A 22344-nucleotide genomic window follows, 5' to 3' on the forward strand; every position below is an offset into this window, starting at 1 on the left:
TATATATATATATATATATATATATATATATATATATATATATATGTCGTACCTAGTAGCCAGAACGTACTTCTCTGCCTACTATGCAAGGCCCGATTTGCCTAATAAGCCAAGTTTTCATGAATTAATTGTTTTTCGACTACCTAACCTACCTAACCTAACCTAACCTAACTTTTTCGGCTACCTAACCTAACCTAATCTATAGAGATAGGTTAGGTTAGGTTAGGTAGGGTTGGTTAGGTTCGGTCATATATCTACGTTAATTTTAACTCCAATAAAAAAAATTTACCTCATACATAATGAAATGGGTAGCTTTATCATTTCATAAGAAAAAAATTAGAGAAGATATATTAATTCAGGAAAACTTGGCCTATTAGGCAAATCGAGCCTTGCATAGTAGGCCGAGAAGTGCGTTCTGGCTACTAGGTACGACATATATATATATATATATATATATATATATATATATATATATATATATATATATATATATATATATATATATATATATATATATATATATATATATATATATGTGTGTGTGTGTGTTTCATTGAATATGACCGCATATTCTGTATTTATTATTTTCTTGTTTAGGGCTTCTATCCCTCTAACTATTTACTTAGCATCAGGGCTTAGTTGAAATAGGAGTTCTCCAAAACTCATTTTCGTACTTTTAAAGTGAAGAAAAGAAGTGATTTACTACAGAGTGTATTACACTTATTTATATAATTTGCACAACGTTTCGAACCTCCATGGTTCATTCTCAAGTGAACAGATCTTACAATGCTGGTTGATTTTATACCCGCACTGGGTCAGGTGATAATACAATAAAGGTGAAAACATGGGGGGATACATAAGGGATAAATGTGAGGTGAAACATTTCACCTTCACTCACCAGACCACTCCACTAGTGATCATTTGAATTTCATCATGGAATTCCAATTGATTTATAATCGATCCAGCAATGCTGCTCAGTGTAGGAAAAGACCATCGATAATGGATACTAGTTCCGAAAGTGACGGCGAGTGGCATCACGTGAATAAGGCTAACAGGACAAGCCACTCCATGACGACCCATCGCCCATTAATCTCTCCAGCTTCTCCAGCTCTCCCAGCGCCTCAGACTAGATCTACGCTTCCAATCTTCAAAGTGCAGCACACGGAAGGTAAGTCTTCCTACGCTACTGTAGTAGACCTGGAAAAAGAGTACCCCCAGCTCCAGGTCAGAGCAAAACCTAATCTCAAAGGAGAATACATTCCGAGGCCTAAAGACGAGTCGGCCGCTACGATTCTAAAAAATTACGCAAAATGTGAGGAACTGAAACCAGAGGATAAAATAAGCAAAATCATTGTCCTCCACTATCCCTTGCATATGGCCCTTGGCCATCTCGAAAAGCTGAACTATGTGGTGTCAGCAGAGAGATGCCAAGTACGAACCACAAAACAGGAAACTCGACAAGTCCTTCTCACAGTAAGAGGACGGATCCCGGAGAAACTTGACCTTGGAATCTGGGGCGTGTTCCAACACAGGCCTTACACCCCAGAACCCCTAAGATGCTTTAGATGTCAGAGATTTGCGCATCACAAAGATGGCTGCCAACGCCCAGTGAGGTGCGGAGTCTGCAGCCAGCCCCATGATACAAAAACATGTATTGATAAATTCAAGGCAAACCACCCTGTTCAGGCAAAATGCCCAAATTGTTCCAAGGCACATCATGCCTGGAACTTGAAATGCCCTGAAAGGCTCAAAAGGCTTCAAACGAACCCCACCACGCCTACAGCGGAGCCGGAACCCCCACCAAAACGAATACCAGCTCCCATGCCCACTAAAACCGCGTGAGGTCTAGCCATTCAGGAAGAGGGGGCACACGGCCCTTCACCATCGGCCATGGTAAAGGGTGAGAAGACAGTATAGGACAAAAAAAAAGATGGAGGACACAAGAATCATGTTCAAAGCAGTCGGCCTCCCATTTCATCCAGCAAGCACACTGGGGCCAATAGGAGTAGCAATTCCAGTGCCAAAGTTACCACCGAGAAGGGTCTAAAAGCCACCAGGCTCCAAACCTGCACAACATTAAATAGTGCTCCCACTGAACTGGACGCTCTCTGGCCAATGCTCAAAACTTTGGTCACTGAGTTGATCGAAAGTCTGCTGTCTTTACATGGAATCAAGCAAACCACAGAGACTCGGAAGACAATTGAGCACAAGCTCAAAAAATTCGAAGATGTAATATCCACACCGTCAAGACAGCAGGGCAGGAGACACCCCAATAAAAAGCAGATAGAGTCCAGCTCGTCGGAAAGTGACATTGATGAGTCAAATTCAGGTCCACTAAGAACCTATACACCAATTGCAACTTCCATGGCGTGTTCATCAGACTCCATGGATACCACGGAATTATCAGCAAATTCCAAGAATCTAGAGGTCTAAAGATCCTGCAATGGAATGCGCAAGGACTGCGCACTAAATTGCAACACTTGCAATGCATAGCGGCAACCAAGGGCATAGACATCCTGATACTACAGGAGAGCTTGCTTCAAGCCGGATTAGAACCTAAAATCTCAGGCTATCGAGGCTTCTTCCTTCCATGGATCAATGGGCAATCCAGGGGATGTGCAATCTATGTAAAATGTGACCTGATCTCCAAATCCATAACCAGCCCACCCAATTGTGGAGCAGAGACAGAGGTAATGGGAGTCACCATTGAGCTAAGACACGACAAACTTGAAGTGTTCAATGTGTACAGGTCTCCACATGCCGAAATGGATCTCTCTGTGTTATTTGGACACGCGACAACAACAAACACAATCATTTGTGGAGATTTTAATGCCCATCATCGATTGGCACTGGGCTCGAACAGAACAAATGAAGCCGGCATACACATTACACATCTACTGGACCAGCTTCCAGAAATACAAATCCTAAACAAGAATGAACCTACCCACATCCAAGGAGGCAGATTAGACCTAACCTTCGTTTCAGCCTCCCTAAGAGATGCAGCAACATGGTCAGTTGAGCCCACACTCACAAGCGACCACTATGGGGTCGAAATTGATCTTCAGTTAGACCTACCCACCCCAACTCCGCCTCCATCTGAAGCCTGGAACTTTGCTTTAGCAAACTGGGACCGATTTCAAAACCTCATTTCAGAGTGGCCAAGAAACTATGATCTTCCCGAAGACATTAATCAGGCAGAACAAGAATTTGTCAAAGCGATTCAAAGTGCAGCCAACCACTCAATCCCACTGAAAAAACAGTCCACCGGACACCATAAAGATCATTGGTACTATTGCGAACGTGTCAAAGAACTCAACCATAGACTCAATAGAACAAGAAAGCTATACAAAAAGCAGTCAAGTGACCGCAACAGGATCTTACTTTGTGAGGTCAAGGAACATGTACATCGAGAGACCAGACAAATAAAAGAACAAAAGTGGCTGGAATGGTGTTCACACCTGAATGAACACACCTCTCTCGGAGAGATGTGGCAGCAAATTCACCGAGCCAAAGGGAATAAAACACTTAAAGCTCCACACCCCAAGGATCCTCAACAGGAAGCCGAAGTACTGGAAACCAGGTTTGCAGAGAGAGCAGCCAGCAATCAACTTCCACCAGATGTATTAGCAGTACAGACCGGACTAGAGGAAGAAAGGTGGCACAGAATCCTTACAGCATGTGAAGAAGTCTCTGACACTAATGCCCCCTTCACACTGGATGAGCTCAATCGGGCTAAGAAAAACTCCAATGATACATCCCCTGGAGCCGACAAAATAACCTATAAAATGATTAGAAACCTCGGCCCAGAGGGAGACGCTGCATACCTAAGGTTAATTAATTTAGCCTGGACTTCTCAAACTAGACCTTCTGCTTGGAATAGAGCAGACATAGTGCCGATCCCAAAACCCAAAGATCCAGCTAATCCCAGGCCCATCTCTCTCCAAAGCTGTGCAGCCAAGACGGCTGACAGAATGGCACTCAACAGACTGGAGTGGAAAATGCCTAAACTGCACCATGATATGTATACCTATAGAAGAGGGGTTGGCACAGTGGAATGTATTACATCTCTATTAGCCCACTTGAATGACAGACCAGGAATGCTGATATTCCTGGACCTCGAAAAAGCCTTTGAACTGGCTAGCGCCCCAGCTATTCTCTGCTGCCTCATTGACAAAGAGGTCAGAGGCAACCTGCTCTCCTGGACCAAAAACTGTCTCATAAACAGAGAAGCAAGAGTAAAGCTTCATGGCACAGTCTCTGAGTACAAAAGACATGAAAATGGTACACCGCAAGGAGGTATTATCAGCCCTCTTCTTTTCAACTGTTTAATGGAAAGAATAATGAGGTTGAAACTCCCACATCACTGCAGGCTGCTAAACTACGCGGACGACTTTCCCTTCATCATCATAACAGGAAGGGATGCGGCGCGCCTTGCACCCAAATGCTTAGACTGCATCAGTAAAGAGGCAAAACAGATTGGGATCAAACTCAACCCCTCAAAGTCAAAGGCCATGCCCATAAAAATAGCGAAGCCCAACATCCAACTCACAGTACAGGGTCAACCAATAGAATGGGTCGACACCTATCAGTATCTAGGAATCATCCTGGACACACATGAATTTTAATGCTGAGGTCACTTACTTCAGAGAGCGAACTGCGGCCCGGACGGCAATCCTCAATTCGCTAACCTCCCTTTCTGGAAGAGCCAATCTGCAAGTCCTTCGCACATACTATGTACAGGCAGTCAGATCAGTGATCGATTATGCCGCACCTGCACTCACAAATCTATCACACCAACAGTGGAAAAAGCTTGAAGTTGCCCAAAACAATGCTATGAGAGCTGCACTGGGAGCCCCCATGTGGACCAGGCTTGAAACTCTTAGACTGGAGACGGGTTTGCCCTCTCTACAAGAAAGAATATCACAAAGGACAGCTACAATTACCAGCAAGATAATTATTTCTTCTGATCCAATCCCAGTACGGCAGGCCTTGGTGGTTGGACTAGGCCAAAACAATGGAAACTCTTGGGTTGCAAGAGCAGGAAAAGTCCTAAACAGACTACATTTAAAAAACATGATTCTTGATAGAGAGGGTGATCATCCACACCAAATTACACTCCTTCCGCGCCGTGGGAAGAGCCTATTTTCAAAATAGTAATAGAAAGTCTCCCAATGAAAAAGGCTGCCTATGATCCGACAATCCTAAGGCGCATAATAGAAGAGCAAATGTATAGCATAGCAGTAGCAGGAGCCACCCACATCTTCACAGACGGATCGGTGGACACAGAAAATGAGAGTGCTGGCGCTGCTCTTTGCACGACCAGCGTTCAGGCATATTGGAGACTGGGAGGACTAGTATCATCAACCCAAACTGAGCTGTTCGCCATACAACAGGCATTCGCATATGTGATTGCACAAAACACTCAAAATGCAATCATACACACAGACTCAAAAGCTGCACTTCAAATACTAGGACAAAAACAGTGGAAAGATAATGTGGAAATAATTACCACCATTTTGTATCTTGGAGCAGTCGCTAAAGGCAAAGGACTCAACATAACTTTAAACTGGATCCCATCCCATATTGGAATCCCATTAAATGAAAAAGCTGATGAAATTGCTAAATTGGCAACTCGTCATCCAGTGATACATAAAACAATTCAACCCAGCCTAGAGAACATAAAAAACATCATCACCAAAAAACTCTCACATCTCAACAAAGCCTACCTGCACCAGAGAATAGCTGAAGGTTCGCCATCTGCAACATGGTATCTTCAGGCAACCAAATTAGAAAGGTTAAATATCCCAAAAGGAATCCACAGGGAAATAGCAGTTAGGTTATATAGACTACGTCTAGGTTACAGATGCAACTGGGAGATTGGTGAACCCCGACAGAGAGAGTGCATCTTCTGCCAAACTGTCACAGAAAAGCCATTACTTCACTATCTTCTGGAATGTGAAGCAACCAATGACCTTAGAAGAGCTTTAAGAGTTCCTGAATCATGCAGTGGCCACCCTGAAGCCATCAACACAGCCACTCTCCTGGTCAACAAAGGTGTCCAGCAGCTGGACACCCTCATAAAGACTGTGAAGCAGTATCCTCCCCCGCGATAACAGCTTGATGGTTAAATGCAACCTCAGAATACTGAGAAAAAAAAAATTGTACCACTTACGGGCTATTCATGCCCGTGCCACCTCTTGGGTGGCTTAATCTTTATCAATCAATCAATCAACTCTGTTTAGTTGATTGATTGTTTTAGTTTAAACAGTTTAAACAGCTTCGATTTTATACCTGCATTTGGGTGAGGTGATATGTTAGAACAGTTTTGGATGAGGTGAAAACAAACTTTCAACACAAGACAGAACACGAAACAATGGGTATAATATTTTGTAAGTTAGAGGGAAGAATGGAAGTAACTGAAAAGAGCCTATTGGCCCATATTTATTGATGCTTCTATATTGGTGCGGAGTCTTGAAGTGGGTAGAATATAGTTATATGTTAGACTGAATAATATTGTTAAGGTCATAGACGTTTTGTTCTTGGCCACAAGAATACCTCGTTTACTCAGCCAATCGCGATTCTTATAATTGGTTTGAATATTGGGAAATACGTTTTCATCCAATTCTTCTTTTGACGTCACTAAATTGCAGAAGTTATGAGGCGATAAAATTCGTCCTGAGGTCAGACAAACCGGCATGTTTACGTTCCCAATTTCCAGAAATTGATGTGAGAATATCTCATCTGAAGGATCGTTTTGCAGTAGCTACATAACTACACGCATATTTGTGATTACTTTAAATGCCATTACGTGGCGCCACAAAGTAGAGTATTTCAGGCAGGCATTTATTTCGTCCGCTGGTGTAGCTCGAGGAATTACAGGTAATGTTTGCCTGAAATCTCCTGTAACCAATTTTAACACGTTTCCAAATGGTCTGATGTTTCCACGCAAATCTTGCAATGATCGATCAAGAGCCTCGAACGATTTTTTGTGGTGCATTGTGCATTCATACCAAACAATAATTATGCATTTCTGCAATACTTTCCCAGGCCGGATGCTTTGGAAATGTTGCACGTGGGAGTTTCAATGAATTGCATGTTTTTGGCGATTTCAAAGCCGAAGTAGCAGTTCATCTACATGGTAGAAATGTCGCAGCTACTCCAGACGATGCAAGAGCTAAGGTTATGCCATTTTGGATCAAAATGCTGGGGAACAAATCTAATTAGAAATGTTTTACCACTTCCTATTGGCGCATCTAAGAAGTTTTCTCTAAGCGCGTTATTGACAGTTTGAATTATTTAATTGTAAATGCCGTTTCGCTCAAGCGTTAGCTTAGGAATATTAGATTAAACATTCGACAACAGATCACCCGTGTTGTAATTTTGTTCACGACGCAATTCTACATCGAACGAAGCCGCAGCAGATCGATTCGGTGATGGCATTTCCACTTGATTGAAAACTTTGTTCGCGATTTCTAAGCACAAGTCTTCAATCATTATCAACGCTTCGTTGTAGATTTTTGCTGTAAAATTCATGGTCATATTTGAATTTTCCTTGAGTATTCGACGGGTAATATCTTCCGCCATATGCGATTTACATTTCTCCCATAACTCTGTTGGAGATGAAGGAGAGCCGGTGGTCAATATGATTGCAAACAATGCACGAATTTAATTAGGATGTGACGTGTTGGACGCGTCATTAATGCATACATCCCAATGTTGGTCGTTCTCCAATAAATTCAGAGCTTGACATGCACTACGGGAAGTGACATGTGTTACGCCGTTGACAAATCTCAGTTGCTGGAAAGACGTTGGACCGGGCACATTTACCAACAGCATAAGAAGAAAGAAGCATTCATCCTGATTGGGATGGACGGTGTACAGTCTGCCTATCGTAGTTTATTTGAATATGCCAGGTTGTCCGTCGACTCGCTCTCCTCGTTTGCGTCGTTCAAATAATTTTCTACTGGCATTCCATGTGTAATACGTAGGCACTTCATAATACAGCAGTGTTTTGGCAAACACGTCATTCTGACATAACTGAAGAAAGCAGTTAACGTTGTAGCTGGTGGATTCATAGCTGTTTGTTGCACATTTGCAGCTGTGAAATAAACGTGTTGTCCAATTTCATGTTTTTAAAACAAAAAAAAATACTAACGAAATATTTCAATTCAAAGGCAGATCAATCGACACAGCTCAATTTCACCACCAATTGCACTGAAAAATAAGAACAGTTAAAAACGAATAAAAACAATGAAAAAAGAAACAAATAAACTATACTCACGAAATGAACGGTATGGAAAACAACAAAGAATCAACACAGAATTGTGTGACATTCCAATGCAATGTCACACAAAATGATTAATCAAAATGAAAATAAATCAAAATCTATGAAAATTCAATTTATCAATGCAATCGGAAACAATGAAATAGAATCGTAATACGTTTTGTATAGCTTGTGTTGGTCTTACATGCAACAGATGGCGCTGTTTAGAAACAAAGCACAGATTTACCTGTCACAGGTGTGGCATCTACATTGTAGGTATATAAAAACATGCACGTACTTGAATGGAACGTTAGGTCAAAATTTCAAAGCAATTGGTGAAGAACTTTCGGAGATTAAAGAATGTGATGTTCCTGCGTCATACGGATGGCGCTGTTTAAAAAAAAAAAACATGTTTTTTCCTGTCACAGGTGAGTCATGTACATAGTAGGTATATAAAAACACTCGTCTTTTCCAATGCAACGTTGTGCCAAAATTTCAAAGCAATCGGTAAAGAGGTTTCGAAGTTTTCCCTCACATGAAAAACATATGAAAAACACAGTTTTTTTTTTAAAGGCATGTTTTTTTCCGTCACAGATGTAACATCAGTATAATATGTATATTAAAACCCGCTCTGAGGCGAATGGAACATTGCCTGAAAATTGCAAAGCAATCAGTGAAGAACTTTCAGATATTAGCGATTTTGAAGAAACGAACATTTCCATATATATATATATATATATATATATATATGTCGTACCTAGTAGCCAGAACTCACTTCTGAGCCTACTATGCAAGGCCCGATTTGCCTAATAAGCCAAGTTTTCATGAATTAATTGCTTTTCGACTACCTAACCTACCTAACCTAACCTAACCTAACTTTTTCGGCTACCTAACCTAACCTAACCGATAGAGATAGGTTAGGTTAGGTTAGGTTAGGTAGGGTTGGTTAGGTTCGGTCATATATCTACGTTAATTTTAACTCCAATAAAAAAAATTGACCTCTTACATTATGAAATGGGTTGCTTTATCATTTCATAAGAAAAAAATTAGAGAAAATATATTAATTCATGAAAATTTGGCTTATTAGGCAAATCGGGCCTTGCATTGTAGGCTGAAAAGTGAATTCTGGCTACTAGGTACGACATATATATATATATATATATATATATATATATATATATATATATATATATATATATATATATATATATGTCGTACCTAGTAGCCAGAACTCACTTCTCAGCCTACTATTCAAGGCCCGATTTGCCAAATAAGCCAAGTTTTCCTGAATTAATATATTTACTATAATTTTTTTCTTATGAAATGATAAAGCAACCCTTTTCTCTATGTATGAGGTCAATTTTTTTTTATTGGAGTTAAAATTAACGTAGATATATGACCGAACCTAACCAACCCTACCTAACCTAACCTAACCTATATTTATCTGTAAGGTTAGGTTAGGTAGCCAAAAAAAGCTAGGTTAGGTTGTGTATAACTATAACAATATAGCAACTATATTAAAGTTGTTGCGGTTAAAAAGCTCGTAGTTGGATCTCAGTTCCGGACTGACGGTACACCGCCTGGTGCTTACTGTCACGCTCCGAACAGCTAACTAGCCCCGCCGGCTCGCACGGGGTGCTCTTCATCGAGTGTCCCGAGTGGCCGGCACGTTTACTTTGAAAAAATTAGAGTGCTCAGAGCAGGCTACTTTAATGGCCTGAATGTCTATGCATTCAGGCCATTAATATATGTTTAATATAGTTGGCTATATGTATGTATATAGTTATATATATAGTTATATATAGTTATATATAACTATATATATAACTATATATATATATATATATATATATATATATATATATATTTATATATATATTAGTAGAATCTTATATATATATATATATATATATATATATATATATATATATATATATATATACACAAGAATCTTCCTAGAAAGCGAGATTAAGCCAATTCCATCCTCGCCTGTTCAACCACTCAACGTCTGGATGTTCATGAATAGAGAATTAACAATCTAGAACGACAACAACTATATGTCTAGACTAGATTCCACCACTCTCTACACCGTAGTCCTCTACCCCCCCCCCCCCCCACCTGGTGTCTCCAGGATCACGCCAGTGGCTGGTGACAAGCATATTGCTCGTTTATACTTGCCGGCTGACAATTATTGCTACATCAGCGCCACCTGGACGATCACTTTCCGGTATATATAGATGCTAGCCAGCCACCACCGGTCAGAATATTTTTAGTGCTCCGTAGCTGCTACATCTGATTTCACGGTTTTCTGGGTGATTGTTTTCTATCGTAACGTTAACTTGTCTGTTTGATTGTTTTTTATATATTGTACTTTGTAAGTAAGCCAAGTATTTGAGGAACTATTTTTATTAGTTGTTTAAGTTAACTTATCGTATTAAAGTAAATTAATTTTTCCATTAACTTTGCTTTTATCCTACATTTACTACACCGTGAAGAAGTGTAGTTTTATTTAAATTTAGCTTTTTTTTTTTTTTTTATGGCATTCAGTCTGCCCAAAGCCACTGTTTTTAGTCACTTTACCATAGCATGTAATTTGGGGGGGGGGGGCTGTCCTAAGTCTTGCTCAGGTAATGCTCCTAGATTCCTTTCTTAAAGTTGTGGTAATTGTACTTGGCTTTATTACATAGTTTGTCTTTTCAGTACTTCTATTTTGAGTGGTTTTGATGGTGCTTAATAATATTTACATTCCAGATGTAGCATTGACTTTGGATTGGCTTTGAATTGTGATTTTGTAGCAAAATTCATACTCGTAATTGGTTATTTACTAATCTTTGCATCTTGTAACTTCCATATCGTCCCTGTAGGAGAATTCCTAATTACAGCATCTCACTTGGTACCCTGGTACTTTGATCTGTCTCCGGGTTAATATGCCCACTTCTTCAAAACACGAACGCAGGACACCGGGGGGGGGGGGGGGGTTGGACCATAGTTCCCCCCCTCGCATTTAGGACTATGCTGTACAGTTAAAACCCTTCCAGCATTTCTCGTCATAGACACTCTTCGCACCCCTAGGCGTCGGTCAAATATGGTACTTGCACAGGTAGGGAGTTAATTCTTTTCCAGAGCACAGTGGTAACTCTAGTACTATCTAGTTTTAGTAGGAAACTCTTACCATTGTTCTGGTTATTTAGACAGGTGAGTTTTTTTTTTTTCGGGGGGGGGGGGGATTACCTTGGAAACTACTTTCAAAATTAAAGTAGGATCTCTCTTACCTTTGTCCCCATCATAGAGTACTGGGTAAAAGAATCCCTACGTCCTCGAAACGCTTTTTCACCATTTTATTTAAATAATCAGTTCAATTACTGACGTTGTTGTAACCTTGACTATAAAGTTTATAAAGGATAGTTCAGTTGCCAAGTCATCCTGTGAGTACAACTCTTATTTTGGTACATCTGGGGTATTTTGCATATTTGCTATAATTTCATTTGCTGTTTCGCCTAGCCGCATTCCGGCATAATCTAGAAGATAGTGGGCACACTAATCCGTGCCGCCAAGGCGGAGCTCCTTACTCTTGTATAAGAGTACTGCATTACTGCTCCCCCCCCCCCCCCCCCCATGGCGTCACTAAAACTGATCTCTATAACCTTATACTTGATCTATCACACAATGATCATATTAAATCGGTCGCATGAACACTTTAATTGCCCATAAGAGCGCCTTGGCAGCCATGGATTTGAAGATCGAGCTCTCTAGCATTGAACGCGAACGTCTGAAGGAACAAGCTGCCATTGAGAAGGAAACTCCAGAAGGAATGGGAAGCGGCTCTTCAGCTCCATAAGGAATATTTAATTCCAACGCGAACATGGACAGGAAGCTCTCCAGGTAAGAGAATGTAAACTTGAAATCCAGCGTGAACAAGAGACGAAACGCGGTAACCTCCCAGTAAGTTTTCAATCGCGTGCAATTAAGTTGATGCCATCTTTTGTAGAGACAAATGGATGCGTTCTTTACTTCATTTGAGGCTCAAGCTAACAACCTCGGCTGGCCTCGGGATCAGTGGTCTGTACTTCTCGGTCTCGTTTGACAGGAAGAGCTGCCGTAACCCTCGATAATCTGGCGTCAAACATTCTGATATTGAAACGGGCAGTACTTTGTCTAATTTCTCTCTATAGAGAATTGGAGACCTAAGTTTAGGGACTACAGTAAAACCAGTGCTAATTAGCGAACCTAGTGATCGCTAATAAGAGGCATTTCATGAAGTGGCAAAGTCTCCTCATTTAGAGCTCGCCAACCTCATCTTGGTGGAGGAATTCCTTTGTCGTGTTCCTACTCCTGTACGTCTCTACCTGGCAAAGGAAGAGACCAACCTTGCTAGATGTGCACAGTTGGCCGATTACTAGTCTCGTTCCAAAAAGTACTATCAGACATGCCTTCTAGTACGACGTCTTAGGCTAGTCCTGCAAAAGTGAGTACCAGCAATGCGAACTCCTCGTTGTATTGCAAATAATGCAGAATCTATGGACAAGCCATAGAAAAGTGCTAAATCCCAAACAAAGGTCACCAGTGAAACCCCTAGACCAAAGATGCATCCTTCTCAAACCAGTAAGCCTGTTATGAATATTAAAGCTTCATCCAGAGTCCGCTTGGATCTTTCGTTCATCCAAGGTAAAGTCCATGTCGCTATCCGGGAAAAGCCTTCCTCCATGCCAGAAGTTCAACTTCTCCTGGGCAACGACTTGGTGGAAGATCACCAAACCTTCAAACCTCGTTACAGAAGAATTCCAGGTATGGGACTGGTCTGTTTAAAATCTTAGCATGAAAATTGTCGCAGAGGAAGTCCCATAAACTGATTTAGAGGACGGCTCCCATCCTGTTCTGGTGAAGACACGCGCACAAGACGCACTCCTGCCGCCAGCTGCTGCAACTGTCCCTAAAGATTCTCGGCGCCTCCCACCATCTCCCCATGCTGGACTTCTGTGAGATGCAGAGGATGCATCCTTAACATTATTCTCAGGTTGAGACACACTGTATCCCTGGGTTCTTGGTAGAGAACTAAATGCTAGACTGCAGATACTCTGCAAATTGGAGGATGACGATTGGGCAAATGTCGACAAACTGGTAGTTCCGACCAGCCTACGATCAGGTATCTTGCCTCTGGCTCATGGCTCCCTCACACTACGGCTTCAACAAGACCTACAACGCCTTGAAACAGGACTACTACTGGCCAGGTATGGTGTGAAATGTTAAATCCTTTGTGAATACTTGCCACGTGTCGGATGGAAGGAAAACCGAACATTCCTATTCCCAAGGCACCTCTTATTCCTATCCCAGTGCCTTCGGAATCTTTCGGTAAACGTATAATTGACTGTTGGTCCTTTACCCAGGACCAGTTCGGGCAACGTGTATATCGCTATCCTATATCCAACTACCAGGTTCCCTGCTAGGAACATTATGGCTGCTACAGTGGTAAAATGGCTCCTAAAGATATTCACCCAGTACGGATTTACAAAGGAAATGGCGATTGTGGCACCAACTTCACCAGTGACTTCTTCAAAAAAAAACGTTGGAGGAATTTCACATAAATCGGGTACTATCCAGCCCCTATCATCCTTCACAGGGATCCCTAGAACGTAATCAGACTTTAGTCATTCGTGATGAAATTTTGTATCGACAGACTGGGATTAACAACTCCATCTTGTATGGAAGACTTCTGAAAATACATTGTCCCTTGGAGTGTCTCGGTATGAGATGCTCTACGGCCGTAAGTACTGTACTGTATCCCCCCCCCCTTTAAATCCTTCAGACTCGCTACGGTCCATCACCATCAGTGATTCACTTGATGTGCCCGTTTCTTCAAAACTTGAGGCACATTCTTGAAAGGGTGAAAGATTTCGCCAGTAGAAATTCGACCAATTCTCAGATTAAAATTAACTCATTTTGATTACCAGAGTAACAAGAGTAATGTATGAGACTTTGTCCTAGCATATTTTCCTATCCTAGGTTCTGTTCAAAGCAAATTTCAGGTTCTACCGCATAAAGTAATGCCGGAATAACTACGTTCTAAAGACTCCAGATAGGTGGCGGAAAACCCAGCTGTGCCACATCAACCTCCTTGAAGCGGTACCGAGGAAAACCTCCTACTGTGTTGTCCCTCTTCACCTTCAAGGAATACTATCTTCACAGTGAGACCTACCCTGCTTCTCCCGACATTATGAACTGTGATTCTGTATTTTCCAACTTTGAAATCCTGAAAGATCTTCCTAATTATTTTCAGGCTCCACACGGTGCTCTTCTCGTCGAAGTCAACCAACACCTAGAGTTCTTGAAAGATGTTCCACAAGAGTGTTAGTACCACACATGAAGCTACTTCCTGGTACGATGCCTATACGACAACCATCTTACCGCATCAGCCAGCAAAAGGAAGAAATTTTTGTGGAAGTACAGTACCTCCTCGAATATGAGCTAGACACCTTGAATCCCCTTGGGCCTCGCCTTGCCTCTTGTTACCAAAGCCACACGGCAAGGTAAGATTGTGTACTGATTTCAGCAAATCAAATGCTGTCACCATCAGACTCCTAGCCGTGCAACGAATCTCAAATTTCCTCGATGCCGTCAGTAATGCCACTTATCTTTCACAGATTGACTTGTTGAAGGGCTGCTACCAAATTAGTCTGGCGTAGCAGATTTCTGCTTTCAGCACTTCCTTTGGCCTGTATAGGTATGAGCGACTTCCCTTTGGACTGTGTAATGCCCCAGCTACTTTCCAGAGCTGTCATCATCCAGATCCTTGACAACACTGACGCCTACTTGGATGACATCGTTGTCGACCAGAACCTGGAACGATCACCTGCTGCAACGGTTGTTAAAAAAGCTCCTTAAAGACGGCCTCGCCCTTAACCTGGGAAAGTCCACCTTCTCGAAAGGTAAAGTACGCTACCTCGGTCATGTTATGGGCAGTGGGAGCCTAGCTCCAGTAAATGTGCATCTTAAAGCCATTCAGTATAACCCTCAACCTGCCACCAGGTAGCAGCTCGTGCGCTTCCTAGGTCTAGTGTCATGCTATCGTGGATTCTGCAAAAATTTCAGTGGCAGTACCTCTAACTTGACTAGCCCTAAAAAACGATATCATTGGACAACTTCAGTCAAATGCTTTTGAACAGTTGACTCTTATTGTTTACTAATCCCAACCTTGTCTCACCAGATCTTACAAAGCCCTTCGTCCTCGATGTCGACGCCAGCAGCTCGGGCATTGGGTGTTCTCGTGCAATAGCGATGCGAAGAAATCCTTCCTGTCAACTACTACAAACTGAAACCCTATCAAAGGAACTAGATCATCATTGAGAGAATTGCTGGCAATAATTTTATGTATACAACATTATGAACCCTACGTCAAGGCTACCGGCCCATAAACTTCTATTCGGACCACAATCCTCTGGTTTCTGCAGCTGGCCCAGTTCTCCAACCAGTGTCTACTTCGCTGGGCCATGTCTGCAGAACTAGTTTTCAAAAATAAGGGCTCGGACAACGTCATCGCAGACGCGCTCTTCAGAGTCAATGAGGTGAACGCTTCCACTTCAATGCCACCCTCCACTGCAGTTGAACAGGCTTCGGGGTGGGGAAGAGTTGTCGAGAGAATCTCCCTAGAAAAGGAGAATAAGCCTATTCCATCATAAATTTGTTCAACCACTCATCGTCTGCATGTTCAAGAATAGAGGAATTAACAAGCGAGAACAACTATACATCTAGACTAATTCCACAACTCTACACCCTAGTTCTCTAACCCCCCCTCACCCCCCCACCCCACCTCCCCACATCGCAGCTGGTGTCTAAAGGATCACGCTGCTGGCTGTAACAAGCATATTGCTCGTTTCTACTTGCCAGCTTACAATTATTGCTTCACCAGTGCCACCTGGAGTCGCTTTCCAGTATATATAGATGCTAGCCAGTCAGAATATTCTCGGTGCTCCATAGCTGCTACATCTGCTTTCACACTTCCCTGGGTGATGGTAGATTTATGCAGCACAGTACTCGGTATTTTCAGCATTTATTTCTTGTTTCTAATGTAACGTTAACTTTTTTATATATATTTTGCACCCTGTAAGCAAAATCTGACTAACTGTTTTATTTTTATTTGCTGAAGTTAATTTTTCATATTAAAGCATTTAAATTTTTCAATTTCCTATATTTTATCCTGTATTTATACACCATGAAGTAAATAGTTTTATTTTAATGTTTACTTTTTTTGTTATTGGCATTCCATCTGCCCTAAACCACTGCTTGATCATTATACTGTAATATATATAATATATCTATAAATAAAAATGTAAATGTTCTTTTGTTCAAAATCACTAATCTCCGAAAGTTCTTCACCGATTGCTTTGAAATTTTAAATGTTCCATTAGCCTCAGAGTGGGTGTTTATATACATAATATATTGATGTCACATGTGACGGAAAAAACTTTTTTTTTTTTTTTTAAACTGTTCATGGTTTTTCATGTGAAATCTTCGAAACGTCCTTACAGATTGCTTTGAAATTGTGACACAACGTTGCATTTGATTACGCTCTAATTTTTTATATACTTACTATATACATGCCTTCTGTGAAGAGAGAACCCATGTTTTTTTTTTTTTTTACAAACGGTGCCATCTGTTGGACGTAAGAACAAAATGTGTTCTTATCTCCCAAAGTTCTTCACTAATTGCTTTGAAATTCTGACACAACGTTCCACTCTAATTTGCTCCTGGTTTTTTACACGTGTACTACATAGATGCCACACCTGTGATGGTTAAAAACATAATTTAAAGAAACGACACAATCTGTTAGATGTAATATAAACACTCGCACGCTATACTAAATGTTATGATTTAGACTTCAATGTTTCAGCCCCTCCGTGGTGCCTCCTTGCCGTGGTGAGGGGCTCGCGTACACCTCCCTGGGACGGGTGTGGGTTGCCTGTGCCCCCTCTTTGGGTGGTGTACGTGCTGAAGGGCACCATGTAGGGGCCTTGTGAGCCATCGGACCACCCGCTGGAGGGGTCGCTTGTGAGAGGCCGCCCCGAGTGGATGGTTGGGTGTCCAGGCTAGGGCGATAGAGGGACTGGGGTCTTGGCACCAGTGTGGGAGAATGAACGAAGAAGTAGGACTCCCCTGTTGAAAAGGGGGAGCACCGCTGGGGACGACACACACTTCATGTACTGGCCCGCGCTCGGCCTCCCTGGCTGCCCTGGTAGGTGGTATCCCTTGGTTCCGGGTCCCATTACTTTGGTGTGGGTTTGCTGTATGGATGAGTTGACTACTCCTAACCCCCCCTCCCCGCTCAGCTCGTTGTCGCCGTGTGGGGGCTTCGTGGGCGGCTGCCGGAGTGTGATGCTCCTTAGGACAGTTCTCTGTCCTTTTCTAGCCTTGTGCTCCTGCTGCCGTCCTCTCCAATTCTGCTGGGCACCTTTTCCTTTTCCTTCTGTTTCGTTTTTCTCTCCCCTCTTCTCCTATCTGCTTGCCGTTTCCTGCCGACCTTTTGCTCGTTCTGGTTCTTCCATGGACTTCTTCTATTTTGATGCCCGGGTGCTTGAGGAGGCATACTCATGCACCCGTAGAACTGCAGTACCCGACGTAGAGAGCGAGGGGAACCTTTTATTGTCAATCCCCACTTCGTCACTGAACCCGATCTCGACGGACTGTCGGTTTCTTACGGTGGCGTTTGTGGGGCGTATACTCACGACGCACCCCTAGGAGGCCCCGACAAGATCGGCGATAGCTTCTTGTTGGGAGTCCTGCCTCTAATTGTGGCTCCATGGTGGGTGTGGGGGCACATTCGTGAGTGAATTCTTCTTTTCGTCAAGATGATAACCCCTGTTTCGGCTGCTTCTGGCTTACCTTCTCAGGCTCGTGGGGTGGGCGACCAAGCCCCCGAGTCGGTCCGTATTGGAAGACCGGGCTCTGTAGCCTCCGCTGCATTGGGCCCCGACCTTGCTCCTCCTTTGACTCCTTCCCCTGGCTCCCCTCCCTCCTCTGTGGTTGGGTCGAGCCCCAAGCCCCCAGTGGTGACTACCTCGTCCCCTGGCGCGGCTCCTTCTCTAGTTGTAACTACTGCGCCTTTTAACCCCTCTCTCTCTGGGGGTTCTCACCGCCGTCCTCGTCACGGCCGCCCTCGCTCGATTCCTAACAGTTCTGCTGCCTATCAAGCCTTGTTTGGTCCCGCTTCGTGGGCCAAATATTTTGATCTCCTCCCTCTTGATTCTGCGCCTCCTGACGATTTCTCCCTTCATCGACATCTCATTGATTCCGTGGATGCCTCCATTACTTTCAACCCCACTCGTCTCGGTACACGTGTCGTTGCTGCTCCTTCTCAGGATGCTGATTCCCGCTTGGCTGCCTTATCCTGCCTTGGCGAGACCCCCGTTCGGGTCTCGAAGAACGCTCAGTTGAATGCCAGTGTTGGCACTATTTTGCTCCCGCCCCATTTTGCAACCGGTGTTCGGGACCTGCGCGACTGCCACGACGATATTCGACATATCCTCGCTGCCCAGGGCCATTCTATTCTCCAGGTGGACACGTTTACTCGTCCCCCTCGTGGTAGTCGCCGTCAACCCCTCCGGGTTGTGAAGATTACCTTTGATGGTAGGACCCTTCCACCCTCTGTCATTCTTGCTGGTGCCAGGTGCTCTGTCCAGGAGTACATTCCTTCTCCTCGGCTCTGCAACAAGTGCTGGAGGTTTGGGCATGGTGCCCTCCGCTGCTCCGGGACTGTCTCTCTCTGTCCTTTGTGTGGTGGCGAAGGTCACTCTAAGTCGGAGTGCGCTTCTCCCCAGGCTCGTTGCCTCAACTGCGGTGAGGCCCATCCTACCTTCTCCCGTGCGTGTATCCATTCCAAGCTTGAGGCAGCTGTCCTCCACCTGAAGCACCGGGAGCGTTTATCTTTTCATGAGGCGAGGCGCCAGGTTCGCCGGCTCCCGCCTTATGCTAATATCTCTTATGCTCGCGTGTTGCGCTCTTCCTCTCCTCGTCCTTCCCGCCTTCATCAGACTCACAACCGTTTCCGGGCCTTGGACCCTGATGCGCCCACTGCCCCCTCCTCTGTTCCGTTGAGTTCTCTCCCGAAGGATCCTCCTCCTGGTCCTCTGTCTGGGGTTCCCCTTCCTTCTACCCGGTCTGTCGTGTCTTCTTCCTCGTCCCCCTCCGATCCTCCTTCCCATCCTCTTCCTCCATCTATCGGCTCTCCCCACCGCCTGTCGGTGCAGGCGGATGTCCATCGCTCTCCTAACGGCCGTCGTGTGTGCTCTCGTTCGGCTTCTCCTGTTCAGACACTGGAATCCGTTGCCCGGTACGTAGTTGCTGGGACACCGGTCTCTTTAAGTCAGAAGCGTAAGCCTGGCTCCTCTCCTTCCTCTTCCCCGGCGGGTAAGAAGGCTTCGCTTTCTTCCTCAGCTCCTCCTCCTGGCTCTGTTGCTCCTTCCCCTCCCGTTTCAGTGCTTGCGCCCCCTGTTCCTGCTATGGAGGTTTCTTTGGCCCCTGCTTCCCTTTCGGTTGCTGCTCTTGCTGGGGTGCGCTCCCCTCTTTCTACTCCCCCTCCTCCTGCTGCTGTCCTTGACGGCTCCTCTCCGTTGTCTCCTCCTCTTCCTCCTCCTCCTCCGGACCCTGCCCGCCCACCTCCGATCTGTTCTCCCGTTTCCTTCCCTCCGTCTTTGCTCAGTTTACCCATGCCCCCTAACCCTGACTTTGCTGACCCTGATCCCGACCCTGATATTCTTTAACGTGCTCTGTTGCTCTTTCGCCTTTGTTTCTTCCTTGTTCTCTGTTTTTGTCCTTTCTCTTCTCGTCGTTGTCCATTCTTCAATGGAACGTTCGAGGTTATTACGCCAATTTCCTCGAACTCCAACTTCTGATTTCGCGGTTTTCGCCCCTTTGTGTCTGTCTCCAGGAGCCAATGCTTGGTACTCGTCCTGGTCGTTTTCGTGGCTATTCCTTTTTCTCCCCCCCCCCCCAGCCATTGCTGGGGCTTCTAATTCTTCTGCTCTCTTGATTCGGGCTGATGTTCCCTTTGTACCTTTACTTTTTCCTTCGCCTCTCCATTGTTCTGCTGCTCGTATCTTTGTAGGGAAATGGTACTCAGTTTGTTCTATTTATCTCCCCCCGAGTGTCCCGCTCTCTCTTCCTGATTTGAAACACCTCCTGGACTCCTTGCCGGAGCCTGTGCTCCTGCTGGGTGACTTCAATTGTCGTCATTCTCTTTGGGGTGACGTTCTGACGAATACCCGGGGTCGCCTCCTTGAGCCGTTTCTCCTCTCTTCTTCCCTGTCTCTTCTGAATTCTGGTGAGCCCACTCATTTGGACTCTCGGACTCGCACCCTTTCTTGTCTTTATCTTTCTCTCTGCTCTTCTTCTCTTTACTTAGATTTCACGTGGCAGGTTCTTGATGACCTCCATGGAAGTGATCATTTCCCCATCCTTGTTTCCTTTTTCTCTTTTCGCCCTTCCCTCTCTTTCCCTAGGTGGCAGTTTGCTAAGGCAGACTGGACCCTATTTACCCTCAGTGCTGCTCTCCCTGACCTCTCCCTTCTGCCTCTCTCTCGCGCTCTCCTCCTTTTTCATGACACTGTCTTCAACACTGCCCTCCGCTCTATTCCTCGCTCTTCCTCTCTGGGTCCACGGAAGTGCGTTCCCTGGTGGAATGCGGACTGTGCTCGGGCTGTCCGCTGTAAGCGTGCAGCCTGGAAGAGGCACCGCCGTAGGCAGACGACCGATTCTTTTCTTTTCTTTCGGAAAGCGAGTGCGGTGGCCCGTAGGGCCATCCGTACGGCTAAACGTGAATGTTGGGCATCTTATGTCTCAACAATTACGTCCGAGACCCCTCTGGCCCAGATCTGGAAGCGTATCCGCAAGATTGCGGGTAAGTTCGTTCCTGATGTTTCACCGGTCCTTCACCTCCATGATACTCTTGTGGCGGACCCGTTGCAGGTCGCTTCCGAACTGGGTTCCCACTTTTCTTCTGTTAGCTCTGGTCTTCATCTTCCCCAATCTTTCCTTCTTCGTAAACCTGTCCTTGAGTCTCGTCCTTTAGATTTCTGCACTCATCTTCAGCTTCCCTATAATGATCCCTTCTCTCTCTCTGAACTTCGTTCTGCCCTGGCCCTCTGCGGTTCTACGGCGGCGGGCTCCGATGGTATTCATTATGAGATGCTTCGCCATCTCCCTCCGTGCACGTCTCAGTATTTACTGAGTCTGTATAATCGGATCTGGGAGTCGTCGTCAGTCCCTGAGGACTGGCTCGATGCCGTTGTCCTCCCTATTCGCAAACCGGGGTCTCTGGGTACTTCCCCTAAGGACTTTGGCCCTATTGCTCTCACAAGTTGTGTCTGCAAACTCTTTGAACGTATGGTTAACGTTCGTCTGATGTGGTTCCTGGAACACCATCACCTCCTCTCCCCTTCTCAATTTGGTTTCCGCAAGTGCCGCAGCACGACAGATGTCCTGGTGAACTTGGAGATCTATATTCGTACTGCTTTTGCTGCGAAGACCTCCGTTGTTGCCGTCCTTTTTGACCTAGAAAAGGCTTACGACACCACTTGGCGTTATCATATCCTATCTCAACTTCATTCTTTTGGCCTTCGTGGTCATCTCCCTCTCTTTCTCTGCAGCTTCCTCTCTCGTCGTTCCTTTCGGGTGCGCCTTGGTACCGCTCTCTCTCCCTCTTCTCAGCAATACGAAGGTGTGCCCCAGGGTAGTGTTCTGAGCACTACTCTTTTTCTTGTTGCCCTCAATGGTCTTCTTTCCTCTCTCCCTTCTGGTGTCTTCTCCGCTCTCTATGTCGATGATCTTACCCTTTGTTGTCAGGGTGATGATTCGCCTCTCCTTCAACGCCGGCTTCAACTTGCAATTGATGCCGTGTCGTCTTGGGCCACAGGTCATGGCTTCAAGTTCTCTACTTCTAAGACTTGTGCCATGACTTTTACGCGGAAACGGGTTGTTCTTCGTCCCTCTTTGTCACTTTATGGTCATCCCCTTGAATACAAAGATTCCGCGAAGCTTTTGGGGTTATTCCTTGACACTCGTTTGTTTTGGTCTCCCCATATCTCTTACCTCCG

The 22344-nt window shown here is 44.5% G+C and overlaps 1 protein-coding gene and 1 long non-coding RNA gene across 2 annotated transcripts in view; one reads left to right on the top strand and one right to left on the bottom strand.

The window, feature by feature from the left end:
• LOC123759266 (probable glutamate receptor) overlaps window positions 1-22344 on the bottom strand; it is a 223400-nt gene that overhangs the window by 33582 nt on the left and 167474 nt on the right. The gene's annotated exons all lie outside the window — the stretch shown is intronic.
• LOC138370580 (uncharacterized) lies at window positions 10555-16438 on the top strand. The gene is made up of 3 exons (XR_011230147.1): window positions 10555-14787; window positions 14902-15186; window positions 15465-16438. It is a non-coding gene; the product is annotated as an uncharacterized lncRNA (long non-coding RNA).

The sequence above is a fragment of the Procambarus clarkii genome, chromosome 32 (genome assembly GCF_040958095.1).
Source record: "Procambarus clarkii isolate CNS0578487 chromosome 32, FALCON_Pclarkii_2.0, whole genome shotgun sequence".
NCBI lineage: Eukaryota > Metazoa > Arthropoda > Malacostraca > Decapoda > Cambaridae > Procambarus > Procambarus clarkii.